General features: G+C 41.3%; 1 pseudogene; it reads right to left on the reverse strand.

Moving 5' to 3' along the window:
- Window positions 1–948: 948 nt before the first annotated feature.
- LOC112120484 overlaps window positions 949–14,897 on the reverse strand; it is a 29,159-nt pseudogene continuing 15,210 nt past the window's right edge.

Here is a 14,897-nt window from a genome sequence, read left to right on the forward strand (position 1 = left end):
ATGGTATAAGAACCTCACAGTAGCCGGATGTGGGATAACCCTTCACAGGCTTCCTGCTTCTGATATAGTTAAAGAATCTCAGGTTTGTTTTTTTCACCTTTTGCTGTTTTCTCCATTTTGGCCCTTCTAATTTCTCTCTAATTATTTAACGAATGAGTGAAGCACGCAAAGTGGTAAAACCCAATAAGTAACACATACAGCTATGCAAGGTGTATTGGTTTAATTTGATTTATTTTTATTTATACGCTCATTATATATACTTTCATCCTTTGCTCTGGATTCTCCTTGACACATTTTAAAAAATACAATTATAAACTACTCCGGGACTCTTCTTTTGGCAATAATAAGCATACATACATAACCTTGCAGCCAAAAACATTTATGAGCATTATCATCTCCCACCAAAATCTTCCCAATCCTTCAAAGCAAAGGGAAATAAATAAACCTTAGCAGTTTTTGTTGGTTTTGTGCTCTCCAAATATCACTTTATGAAATTATCTTTCCTTGTTGAAAACATTCGAACACACACAATTTTGCATGGCTGAGGTTAATGTTATTTGAATCAGTCACTTATGTGAGGAAAATGAATCCTGTTATTTTATTTACTGGGAATTTTCACAACTGTCATACAAATAGTGAAATTTCCATTTTCACATTGAAATATTAAAACCTTCAATTTTTAGGGTTTTCATTTTCATTGTTCAACACATTTCTAGGCATGGGATAAATTTGAAGCCATAAAAATCTATCTCCTCTAAGAAATCAAATTCAGATCCTTGAGGAGGTCCCCGAATTACCAGGAGGATAGAATATGATAATGACAAGTAGTGCAAATCCAAGGAATCATAGCAAACAGCTTTGTAAACCCTACAATTAGTTCAGATACAAAGCTTATTTCAAAGGACTCCTTCTAAATCTTGCTTAATTCTAAAACACTAATATGCAATTCTATGGATGGTTCTTCATCAGATCAATGATTTCACTGTATACTCGCTCAGGAGCATCAAGTCCCCAAATGAAATCAAAATGGGCCCAATCAGGAATATACTTTTCATACTGTAGATTAGTGATTTGTGGGAGTAATATTTTTATATCCTCCAGGTTCACAAGCCAGTCCTCTCCACCATACCACAATGCAGTTGGAACTTTCATATCTTCTAACGTATACAAGGGGGCTTCAGTCTGGAAAACAAATTGAACAGCTTTAAAAGTGAAAGCCTGTGAAGTAGTAAGTTTTAAACACAAAATATTCATCTGTGGCTTGATATCTGCCTGAAGTTTTGGGTGCATCCAGAAAGAATGCAACTATTTAATTGTTAGATGTAGCGAGAACATCCTTAAGTTTCATGGATTTCGCTGGAAAGTCAATAGAATAACAGCTGGACATGGACAGTGGACAGACAACAGAGAATTTGCAGTGGTGAAAATATTTTGAGCAGAGTATTGAATAATTCAAATAAATCAACTAAGAAATTTCCACCACAATCAGACAGGAATCCAGCTCTCCATGCAGCTAATATACTTTATTCCCTCGTTAGAAAAATTCTTGCTGTAGTAGTCTGTTTATTTTTACTTTTAAGAGATCACGGCTTTTTCTTACCTGGTTGTATTTAACTTCATTTTCCTCACTGCCATAATCAAAATATCTGAATTCTCCTGTTTTAAATGTCCAAGAAAGAAAAAAATATACATATTTTAATATCCTTTATTATTTGTTCTGTCCCAAAGTATCCTGAAATTATCAAAATGAATAGTGGATTTTAAAAGAAACATTAGAAATTAATTAGACATTGTTTCTATTAAAAAGGGAAACAGTAGGCAGCTTTTCAGAATGGAGACTGATATCATAATCTTGTTAAAATACTTGCTTGCTTCACTTTCAAAATTTAATTCCAGACTGATAAGGCAACCAACCAGAAGGGCTTTTAAAAGCCATGCAGCCCTAAGATTGAGTGAATCATTTCAGTACTGGTCGAGTTCACATTCTATGTTCATTCTTACAGTGATCAGAATTATATTCTTTCTGAGATGCTATGCCCACTGATTTACTGGTACCAGAAGGTGTTTGCAGTTAAGCAAAGAGCCAATAGAAATACAATAGATTTTTCAGTATAACAATTATCCTTCTGTAAACCAGAGTGTTAAAGTTGATGGCTGAGAACTCTTGGAGATGATCCAGGTTGATGCAGTTATAGCTGATGATGCAGTTGGACTAGAGAGATATAAAATATCCCTCTTCATGGCTTTGAGACATATGAAATAATTCTTTAATATCATACAGGGAAATCCATTAGAATTTTGTCCATTGATTGACAGAATTTGAAAAACTACTCCACATCCATGAAACACAAAGACTTACTTTCCACTCTATACAAAGTAATCACTGTAACTTACAGCAAATAACTATGTTCATGAAACGATAGAAAATTGACATAGGCATAGACACCAAAATTGAGAAATGGGCAAATATATGGGGCAGTGGTCTCCACTCCTCAATAAACACTTTATTAAAAGAAAATTACATTAAAATTCTTTATCAATTTTCTCACTCCCCTTAAAATTAAACATATGTATGGTACAAGGATAGAGCAAATGCTGAAGAGAATGGAATGAAATAGGATGATTTCTCCATATATGGTGGAAGAGGCCAACAATTAAAACATTTTGGAAAACCATAAGGGAGATCAGGACGTCAGCTGTCAGATAGCCCAAGTATTTTTATTAAGTTGTCCTGAAAAGTCTGCATCTTATAAAAGCCAGAAAAAAACTGATCACTCATCTGCTAGTTGCCACTAGAATTACTATAGCAAGATGGTGGAAGAGGACAGACTGTCCTGAAACTACTGACTGGTATCAAAAAGTGGGGGGAATTCTGGTACTAGAAAAACTAACTCATCAGTCAGAGCTCTACAAGGGAGAAGATACAAAGATGGTTACTTAGAAATCTGATGGAACTTTTTGGAATATGCTGGAACAGGGTCATTCCCAGCCACTAAACCTGATAGTTTAAGAACTTTTTTTAAAAAAATACTAAGGGAGGGAGAAATCCTTTCAACTATATCACAGAGTTTTGATACAACAGGTAAAACAGGTTACACATCTAAATGTAAGAAAAACAGAAGTTTGGACCTAAGTATATGGTAATGAAAGACTTTAACAGATACGGAAGACGAGGAGTAGAAAAGCATCAACCACAACATGTGATCAATACTACAAGCTGAAGAAAGCGACTGGTAGCAAATCTTGTTAATACAGCTATAGGGACTTCCAAAGGCCAATTCATAATTGTGTATTTGTGTACATAATAAGTTTATTTAAGCTGTAAACAAGTTTTATAAGATTTCTGTTATAAAAGAATGGATGTGTTAATAATAAGGAAAGGAAAGGAAATTTAGTCCATTGGAATGAAATTACTATTTTATCTTATTATCTATATTCTATACATATATTTTGTTTTCATATTGTAACAGTGAGTGTGCATGGTATTTTGTTTTAACCAAATAATTTATTCCAGTATTTTGTTTCTGTTAAAGTTTGTAATAACTTATTTTAGACCTTATTCTCCTCTCTCACTGGTTTTCAGACCAATATGAAACCAGTTCATGTCACTCTGATTCATGTGTGAGGGCATCCTCCCTCTATGGCTCTCTTAAGGGAGATCCAGCCATCTCTATGTCACTGTTTCCCTTCCTCTCCCTATAGAGGCCCCTCCACTCGTTGTTTGTAGAGGATGCTGGAAGGACTGGGCAAAGGAGTGGGTAGCCCAGCGCCAGGGTAAGATGCATATCATCTCTCCTTCATTCCCAGGGGCTATCCTCTGAAAAAGTGATATAGGCCCAGGCTGTATTAACTTTTTTGCAGAGCCATTCCGTGATATGGTCAATGTGAGTCCCTGAGAGCATGGTTATAATGAAGTCACATTACACAGGGGCTGAGGGGAAAGGGGAAGTGCTCTACTGGGCACTGGAGGCCAGAACAAAGGATGGAGACAGGTTTGGGGGTGGCCAGGTAGCCTTTTCTGGGGAGCAGGGCAAGCCTTGACTCCTGCACCGATCTCCCTGCTTCTCCCCATGGGAGGATACTGGGAGGATCTCCAGGAAAAATTCTTGCAGAGGTTTCCTCCCCAAACAGCCAATGCTTTCAACAGTTCCAGCTCCCACCTCTCTATCTCCTTCTCTCAGGGCAGGTCTTCACTAAGGGGGGGGGGGTCGATTTAAGATACGCAAATTCAGCTACGCGAATAGTGTAGCTGAGTTGGACGTATCGCAGCCGACTTACCCCGCTGTAAGGACGGTGGCAAAATCGACCTCCACGGCTTCCCATCGACGGCGCTTACTCCCACCTCCGCTGGTGGAGTAAGAGCGTCGATTCGGGGATCGATTGTCGCGTCCCGACGAGACGCAATAATTCGATCCCCGAGAGGTCGATTTCTACCCGCCGATTCAGGCGGGTAGTGTAGAACTAGCCTTAGACCCCAACTAAATGGCCTTTCATTCAGCTTCCTACAGTCAGTGGCTCTTCAAGGCAGCACAGCCGCTTCCCTGGGGCAGCTGACTGTAGAGGCTGGGCTAGGAAGGGAAGCACTCTTCTACCTTTGATAGACTGTTGCTATCACTCCTGTTCCAGCAAGACATCAAAGGGAAGAAGCTGCTTCCCCCCTCCAAGGCAGCTACAGCATTCAGCTGTGCAAGAGAAAACAGGTGTGATGCTTTGAGCAGCCTCCGGCTATAGGAAGCTGCATCAAAGCTCTTACGTCCATATCCTGACTGAAGAGGCTATGGCCCCAATCCAGCAAAGCGCATAAGCATGTGCTTAATTTTAAGCACATGAATAGTTCTACTGAAGTAAAGACACACCCACACATACTTTTTAAAAATCATATTCTTTTACCATGGACTGCCTTTCCTAGTGCAAAGATATGTTATGTAATTCACCAATCCATTGCCCCCTCTCCTCATTCATATCTCAATGACTCACCTCTGCCATGAAGTCTATGGAATGTGATCTGATTTGTGGACTAAAGTAAAACTTAAGGAGGAGTCCTGCTCACTAAGGTGACCACATGAACTAACTGAGGCTCCAATCCTACAAACAGTTATACAGGAATACGAGTCTCCACGTGATTTAATTTATGTAACCCGGTCCAAATCCACCTGCTCCTTTTGTGCCCCTTGTTTGTTATGTGATGTATAAACTGAAGATGGTAAATGTCTTGCAGCAGAGACCCATCTAGTTATCTGTTTGCAAGGTACCCACTTCACCTTCAGGTATGTTACAAGTAAGAAAAATAAGCCATACCATTGTGTAGAACAGGTGGCTACTGGTGCACTTCTTGCATAGATGAAGGCACAAAGCTGAAGATCTCATGCTTCATAACATACCCAAGGTGTGTAATCTACTGCACATGTGGCAACAGACTACTCATGCACATCCTGTTGTAGTTTCTTGCTATGTTAGTATCCTGTTCTGAGTCATACAGTTCTGCCCAGGCACTCTACTGGACAGAGGGTTTGGGGCTCCTCCCTTGTGCTTGTGAAAATTCTATGGGAAACCTCATTGCGGGGCCCGGGGGTGAGAGGCAGGAGGGGGGAAGAAAGAGGGAGAGGGGAGAGTAAAAGAAAATGTGCATGTAGGAATAATAAAACAATCGAGTTCACTGTGTTCTCTAACAACTATAATGAAGTATCAGTACCCCAAGATTGAAGAGTAGATAATTAATGTTCTTAGCCACTTACTGGGGGTGGGGAAAGGATCTAATTAAGCAGCAATCATCACAGGATCTTTTGCTGTTTCCCAGGTTACGTGTAAGGATGAGATATTATTATGACCCAGTATAACATGATACTGCTGAATATATTTATTTTATTAATCTCATTTTAGTTTTCTTCTAACATTAAAAAGAAGCTACTTACAAAGACTGCAGTTTTTAAGGAGTAAAGATTGTTCAGAGGCTTAAGATGCTTCTAGGATATACTGAAGTGGCACCTTTAAAGAATAAATTTACTTAAGACCTCCAGGATAGGTATCCTCTCATGTTCTTAGTCAATGCATTCCACAGATGCATATTTATCAAGATATAATTCCAAAGACTCATCACTGAGGTTTAAAAAAGTGGTCTTTTTGACCTTTACACTCCAAGCCTGAGTGATCCCAGCAATTCTACTCTTAACCCTTACTCTAGCACCTAAACATTTCTTGTTTTACATAGTTTGGTTTCCTCTGTGCTCCCTACAAGCTCCAAAAATATCAAATGTCCTTTTGAGACACAAACAGTGTCCAAGGCCAGAAGTCTCTTTATGGCTGTGTCTACACTAGCATTTTATGTCAAGTTACTCACCAGTGAAGCCACACAAGTGGTAGCCATGGTGGAAAATTTAGTATTTTGATCTTTGCACATTTTTTTTTCAAATTCTAATGGAAGACAACAGTAAGTTTAAGGGGGTGGTTTACATTGTGTATGATGATAGTGATTTATGATTATACAGCAATGATATCTGAACTCAGTGTCAGAGTTAATAAAATTGCACATTATTTTGCATGAATAAATCTCAACACCAGTGCCGGGGCAAAACAAAAGAAGGATCTGAGATGTAAAGTTTCAGATAGTTCTCACTCTTTCATGAATAAATCCGAATTCAAGTATGATCAGCCAGAATTGGTTGTATAATATTTAAATATAAGCAGTGAATTAAAGCCATTTTATATTTCAGAAACTCTACCTGGCCCCAATGGAGCATAGTTTTTACAGACGTTGAATCTGGAAAGTGTGACAGGTAGATATCAATGCGACTCAGAAAATAAATGTCTAAAATGTTTTCTTGCAAACAGAAATGGATGAAGTTAAATTCGTCTTAAACTAAATACCATTCAGTTCAATAACTACAGAAGGTGAAAATATCTGTTCTCTAGAAAGACTTACTGAAAGGGACTGGGAATACTGTCACTAACATACAAAAACTGGATTCATTTCCAAGAACCGAGCTAACTTTTTTAAATGAACATTTTCAACTTAGTTCTACAAAAATGTAACTATATCCAACGCTGTTCAGATATATGTAATGAACTCCACTATGACAGAAGTTTTGCAAACCATTTAGTGAGACTGACAATTTTCAAGTAAATCTGAACCAAGTTATGGATCCATATGGTTTTCTAAACCAGAAAAAACATAGTAACTTCAGCTCAGTTTTCCTCTGAGTAAGGTTGTTCCTTTATGTTTGTAACAAAACTTTGACTTTCATGACAAAACCATGACTTAAGATTTCTATAACAAATCCTGGCCTTTGGAATCCTGGCCGACCTTCTGTTTAGCAATACTCTTCCATAATTTGTTACAAATTTGAGTCCGATTCTGCCCCATTTGCTCACATTGAGTAGACCCTTGCCCTGTGGGTAGTCTCATGAAGTACTCTGCAGTTAAAATAAGGGTGGCAGAATCTGGCACTGTATGTTCAGAACAGTGGAATATGGCAAGTAATCAGAGAGTTTTAGAGGGTTTAAAGTGCTCATTTTTACTGGCATAGTTTGAATAACTTTTACTGCAAAATCAAGGACATTTTGCTTAAAATAATGTGATCCTATGAGTCTTCATTTTGTCCTTGTGACTTTTGCAGGGTTTTACAGAGCCATTTCTTTTCCAAGCTTTTGCCATGACAAACAACCAATATTAACTTTTTCAACCTCATAATCCATATGAAATGAAAACCCCAGGTTCCAATTAGACCCATTTACCCAAACTCCAGTCATGCAAAATATTTCAAACGGACAAGTCAGTAACACCTCTGTGAAACTGATGATCAGGGCATTTCTAGAGATTTAGGTAAAGTACGGATTACAGATGGGTGACACTAAGTGTAGACTCTCATGTCTACATTAGAGAGCTTACAGTGGTGCTGCTGTAAGGTCTCCCCTATAGAGGCTCTACGCTGACAGGAGAGAGCTCTCCCGTCAACATAATTAAATCACCCTGAACAAGCGGTGGTAGCTATGTCTGCGGGAGAGTGTCTCCTGCTAATACAGCACTGTCAACACTGGCGCGTCTGTCAGTGTAACTTATGTTGCTGTGGTGGGGTGGCTGCCCAACACAGGCAGGAGAAGGGTTAAGGCAGCCTTGGAGAGGCTGCGCAGAACCCTGCCAATCAGGAAAGGGTTTATTGGGAGACCCAATTGAGAGAAGGCTTTCTGGAGCAGCCCATAGATAAAGGTCTGCTCAGCAGAGCAAGGGGCAGTCTTTTCCTGAAGGGCAAAGGGGAAGGATTGTCTGCTGAGGAGCACCGGAGATACTGCAGTGTTGGGCGGGATAGCGGAGCAATAAGGGAGCTCTTGGCTGACCATGGCCAGACTGAGACCCAGAAGCAAGGGCAGGGAAGGTGCTAGGGCTATGGGGGAAGTGGCCTAGGGAAAGTAGGCAGCGGGAATAGGAGGAGGTGTACGGGGAGATTTTGGCAAACCAGTAAAGTGCCTAAAACCACTATGGCTTATTGTTAAAAAGCAACCTAGTCAGCAAGCTGTTAAAAGCAAGACTCAGCTTGACCAAGGCAGGGCGGGGGGTGGTTTAGGGTGCCACAGAAAGGGCAGCTTGACCCTGCATCCTTCCTGATAAGAATTGTGTTGAAGTTGCTGATACATGCATTTTAAAAGAGCAGGATGTACCCTCAGGAATGTCTACTGGGGTCTCAAGGCTACAGACTCTGGAAAAACCCACACCTGATTAATCAATCAGAAGGAGCCTCTTGCTTGCCCATTGGAACTGTTTGTTGACAAGTTTTCTTTAAGGGACATGTCATTCTATTACTAATGTATAAATAAGGGGAAAAAGCTTGAGATGGGGGGACTCTTCTGGACTGGTCTCTCCCTCTGGATGCATCTTGTGTTCCCCACTGGCAGATGGGCTGCCACTGTGCCACTCGAGAGCCACACTCAGCTTTTGCATCTGAAGAAGTGAGGTTCTTACCCACGAAAGCTTATGCTCCCAATACTTCTGTTAGTCTTAAAGGTGCCACAGGACCCTCTGTTGCTTTTTACAGATTCAGACTAACACGGCTACCCCTCTGATACTCAGCTTTGGTAATTATCAAGGGTTGGGGGTGTTTTGCTAATCTTGTTGCGGACGTGTGTAAGTGCTTGAGACTAAGTAAAGTGTAGCTTTAAGTGAAAGCACTCTTGTGTTGCCCTGTTTGTGCCAGCCATCTATCGGTCGGACGGCCGTGTCTCCCCTGATTTATTTCCTGACACCTCCTCGCACAGAATAAAAGTTACCAAGAGCTTTGGGTTGAAAGAACCCCGGGTAACAGAGGGGCAGTAAGTCTCTCCACCCTTTATCCCTACTTGCCAATGAAGAGAGTGGCCTAAATCCAGACTGCAATTTGCCCCTGAAGCCATGGGCTAGACTAGAGACTGCAGTTGGCCATTGAGGCAAGTGGAAAGACTGAGGACTGCCTGTTCCCCGAAAGGGGGGAGACAGCGGGCTAGGGCACAGCCAGAGGGCCGTGTCCCAAAGAGGACATTGCAGTCCAGGAGTGCTGCGGGTCGAGATGGTGGAGGAAGTGGAAGTAACCGTGAGTGACACACTGCTAGTAAAAGGCACCTTGGTGGCCCAAGAGAGCTAATTCCCAGCACGACCAGCAGGAGGCACTGCCACGGTGGGTCTGCACCACTACAGTCGCTCGGGGGGGGGGTGTTTTTTCACTCCTGAGTAACATAAGTTATACCGACAAAAGTGCTAGTGTAGACAGAGTTTGCAACTAGAACCTCTTAAACTATCACTTGGGTTCACAGAGCTTTTTTGGGGGTTGGGGGGAGGGCAGGTCTTGTTAATATCACTTGTTTTGTAAGGGTGATTTAATTAAAACAAATAGTCTAGCTAAAGGGGAAAGGGCAGCTAGTGTTGTGTGTTAGAGAAGTATCTCATCTCAGCCTCTATGATACTCAAAGCTAGGGTAGCATAAGCTTGTGTCCTACCTACAGCTGCATTTTTCATCCACCTCAACACTGTTCTATCTAGGTATCCTATCAAGAGGAAAAAGCAATCATTCTGTTTGAAATGTCGCCAGTCAACATTCCTCCCTGGCTGACACTGCATTGGTAAGTGATCATTATACTTCAATTTGTCTGTAGGAGAGGAAATGCTGGGCTCTTCTTCAGCCACATTTATTCCAGAAATACTTGTGCAAAGAGATTGGCTTTACACAGATGCCTCAGGCCTTCCCTACAACAGAGAGATTTGTACATGTTAACATGGGGTAGTTTGTGGCATTAGTCATAATCCTGAGCCAGGAATACTTCACCAGCTGCACTATCCCCACATGCATTGTGATTTGGAGGCCTGGTCTACACTAGGGGGTGTATGTCGATGTAAGATACGCAACTTCAGCTACGGGAATACCGTAGCTGAAGTCGACATATCTTATTCCGACTTACCTCCTGTCCTCACGGCGCGGGATCGACGGCCGCGGCTCCCCCATCGACTCCACTACCGCCGCTCGCTCCGGTGGAGTTCTGGAGTCGACGGGGAGCGCGTTCGGGGATTGATATATCGCGTCTTAACGAGACACAATATATCGATCCCCGATAAATCGATCGCTACCCGCCGATATGGCGGGTAGTCTGGACGTACCCGGAGACACAGCTCTCAGTCCTAATTCCTTCCCTGCTTCCTCTTTGCTCTTGGGGGTGGGGGGAGGGGAGAGGAGGATGGGAGAAGAATTGTAGTTAGCTGCTGGCCTATGTCGTCATTAGAAACAGATAATTTTCATATCATAGAAAAGGCTTGTGAACTCTACTCTAACTCAGTGAGATTTGTAAAGATGTGAACTAGGACCTTGAAATAGACCTAGAATTAGACAGGAAGTCAGTGGAAGTTGCATCTACACTAGAATTTTTTGTATCTCTTGCCAGCTAGCAAAATTAACGAGAATGGTAGTGTAGACAGGGTACTGGTATTTTTCCCCAATGAGTCTGCCAAACCTGTTCAAAGCAGGTCTAGATGACAGAAATAAAAATGCTTGAGTGAAATGCAACAGTTATGCTCACGTTCTTTTGCAGGTTGGCTGCTATGTACTAGTGTGTGTGTGTGTGTGTGTGTTTGTTTTTAAAGAGCTATATGGCTATACATTGGGTGTATGTTGTACTTAGATTATTTTTTCTCTCCCCTCTCTATTTTTCCTGATGCCCTCGCAGTTGTTTCCAGCTGGAACGGGAACCCAATAATGTCTGAGTTCAAAAAGAACTTTCAAACCTATAAAGTTCAAGTGGTTTCAGAATAACAAAGTGATTCTGCCTACATTCAGTAAAAGATTTCTGACTGAGGATTATTGCATTATGTCCACACAGTGCATTTGAATTCAGAGACTAATACTTCAAGATATTAAGGACCTCATTTTCCACTGCCTTGTGCTTAGTGAAATCATTTATTCCTGCCTGAAGTGAGGGCAAACAAATGGACTTGCCCATCCTACAACATCTCAGCCAATCTGCACTCCCTCATCTGCCACACATAAACCTTAGGAGGCAGTGTCAACATGTTAGCCTACACCGGGATCCAACTGGTAATGAAAAGAGGCCAATTTTGTTGTTTAGAAATTAATTATCAATGCATATGTGCCCAAACAACACGTTAGTTCATTTAAAAATCACTAAATACATACTATATTTAGGTTCTTTTCATTAAAACCCCCGATGACAGAAAAGACCAAGGAACAAAGCTTCTGAAATACTCTGTAGCGGCACACCTGAACAGTAAATTTGCTCAGAATCTCTCCCTTCACAGAAAACTCTTTCTTGCCAAGTATAGTCTGTAAAAATGCAAAGACATTAGTCACTGTGACGAAGTGGGGGGGGGGGTTTCAATAGTTTGCATGCAGTGGGGGTGGGACGCAGTTTCCCTGCGTGTTCCTGGTTTAAAGAGGTGATGGGAGATGGAGTTTGTTGTTACAGAGGACCTGCGATGGAACTTGGGATCCAGGCCAATGGGTTGGAGAATGGATACCGCAGCGACTGGTGACCAGGAGGCCCAGCTCAGGAGTCACAGCTGGTTCTGGCCAGTGGGAGGACAATGGGCTGCGAAGAGAGGACTCCAGTGACCTGACCAGCCGGTTCCAGCAAGAGGGGGATAGAGGAGGGCGGAGAGGAGAGGAGGCCCAGGCGACCCTGTTTACCTGGACAGAAGACAATGGACAGAGGCGAGGCTTGGGGGAGGTGATATCAGATGCCCAGCTGGGAAGCAGGGGGGCTCGGGTCTGGAGAGAAGGAGAAGGCAGAGCCCACCTGGATGCAGGGGAGACTTAGATGTGCTGTGCTGAGGGAGGCAGTGAGTCTGTGACACTCACTATGGTTTATATACTCCTAGTACTCGTCTAAGGGGGTGGGAGGGAGGGGATGCTCAGTGGTGTGGAGGAGCATGGCTTCATGTGCAGGAAAGCACAATGCTACAGATTCCGGGATTGTGGATTTTCCCCTTAGCTCCTTCCTCCCTGGCAGTTTACTAACAAAATACTCTGTCAGGAGTTGCAGCAGTAGGGGACTGATAAAAGCCATGAAGTGGGAGGTAACACTGAAGGGAATTTTTAAAAGGCATCAGTGATGGATGGAAATAAACAATTGTATTTCTTTCATACTCAGAGTACATAGATCCTTAAATCTCCTTTTGAGTAATCAATTTTAGTTAATTCATTTTAAAATACTCCAGGAGATTTCTCCTCTCTCAAGACTCATCTCAAAAATGAAGTTATTCTATGAAGCCTCTAAGACCAACCCACCCTGACAGATGACAATGACCATGAAAGCGTTGCATTCTTCTCACACTGAATAAGGAACTTTATTAGAAATAAGGGAAATGGTATCATTCCTTCTCCTGCTCTATATCTTTCACTGTAGAACCTCTGCTAAAACCTTTCCAAGCCCCCTCCTGCCCTGTTTCCTGTTACAGATTTAAAGAAACAGTACACATCTTCACACAATCTATGATGAGTAAAATATAAAACAAAACAAAAAGCTCAAGATCTGCCAAAAATGATTAATTACGGCTTTTGTTTTCATACCTCCCTGGCATCTTTTGTTTCTACTTTGTCTACACAGAAGAAAGCTCCTCAGTGAAGAGATTTTGCTTTTGTAATTGTCTATAAAACAGACAAACACACGCTTGGTATTATATACATAAAATAATCAGGAGCATCATATAGCAGAATATCACACATTATTTATTCCTTCAGGTATGAAGAACAGTTTTACCAGTGGGCTTTTGGAATGCTTAAGTGTGATTATAGGAGCCAATGCAAAAAACATTTTGATTTTTTGAGCCAGCTCTGGCATGGATGAAAATGCAACGAAACCTGAGAAAGCACAAGAAATAGACCAGAGCAATCTTGAAAAACAAACAAAAACAAACCTTGCTATATACAACTTTAAAAAAATCCACTGTTGCCAACTATTGCAATTTTAAAGTGTATCACGGTGTCTGGAGTTAAATATAAAGCTTCAGCTCCTTGACACAACTGATCATACAAGAATCTTAGATTTCATTTAAAAAGAGGAAGTTTCTAGCCTTCATTGTTATGGACCAGGATTTAAAAATGTGGCTAAGTGCACTGTAGAAGCTCAAAATCCAGAAGGCAAATAAAAAGATCTCCCCTCCTCCCGAGCTGTTACTTTTTAAAAATCTTATAGTTGTTACACCAATTTCATGATCTTTGGGGGGCCTGATTCATGAGTTTTGAATGTTTGGGGTGAGGAATAATTCTGTATTGGTTCATACACTTAATCTGATGTAAGGATACGTTCATCCTGAACCATAATTTAGAGATTTTAGGCAAAATTCTTTCCGGGTATAACACCATTAACTTCAGGTCAGTTTTGTCAGCAGAGAATTTGGGTTTTGTTTGTAAGAAATCTGATGTAAAACAGAAAGAAAGCTAAACATTAGCTAGATTGAATACACACTCAGGATTGCACATATTGACATTGGTATATGGCAGAAAGGCAATTCACATCTGCATCAAAATATACAGGAAATCAAAAACTTCCAAATCATACATTTCTGTGGGGCATGGAATTTTTCTTACACATTTCCAAATGTCCCAAAGAAAGGAATTAGGGCTACTAACGGCAGAAATCTTGTCAATATCAGTGCCCTTCTGCCTGCCTGCTCACTGGGACTAAGATGCCAGAGACTGGGTGGATGAGGGTTGGAATTATGACAGGCTCACCTGGATTAAGACTAGGTACGTGGGAAGCATTTTGGAACCAACGGAAGAGAATCATGGTCTTTATAAGAACTATCACCTCCCAATCCAGGTCAGAATGTCATTCCACTCTCATTCGTGGTGTATTTGCAGCCATGTTGGTTCTAGGATATGAGAGAGACAAGATGGGTGAGGTAGTATCTTTTATTGGACCAATTTCTGCTGGTGAAAGAGGCAAGCTTGCAAGCTACAGAGAGCTTCTTCAGGTCTGGGAAAGGTAATCTGACCTGACTTGAAGAAGAGCTCTGCATAGTTTCAGTTGCACTTCAATGCACTTTCAACACAGCAGCCTTAATAATCAATTATAAAGAGAGAGGTGAAGATGTTCATTCTCTACCCTAAACAAAGATTATGGAAACTCGATGGCCATGACCTTGACAAAGTTATCATATTTTCATATTTGTTCTTGACTGAAAATGTGAGGATCATACGTCCCCCGGGAAATTAAGAACCCTTAAGGGAATTCTCATATTACTAGATACTTAAGTGCTAACTTGGTGTCACTAGCAATTAAAGCTTTACAAGCTAAAGTGCACACAAACACAGTGCTTCCCCTGCTTTCAAAACTTACCATGCCTCACCCACTGGTTGTGATGCCTACAGAAAACTGCCATCTGCAAGGCAGATAGCTAGTTGATATCATTGTTATTTATTAGTGCT

The sequence above is a fragment of the Terrapene carolina genome, unplaced genomic scaffold, assembly GCF_002925995.2.
Source record: "Terrapene carolina triunguis isolate 2854851 unplaced genomic scaffold, T_m_triunguis-2.0 Scaffold95, whole genome shotgun sequence".
In the NCBI taxonomy this organism is placed as follows: Eukaryota; Metazoa; Chordata; order Testudines; family Emydidae; genus Terrapene; species Terrapene triunguis.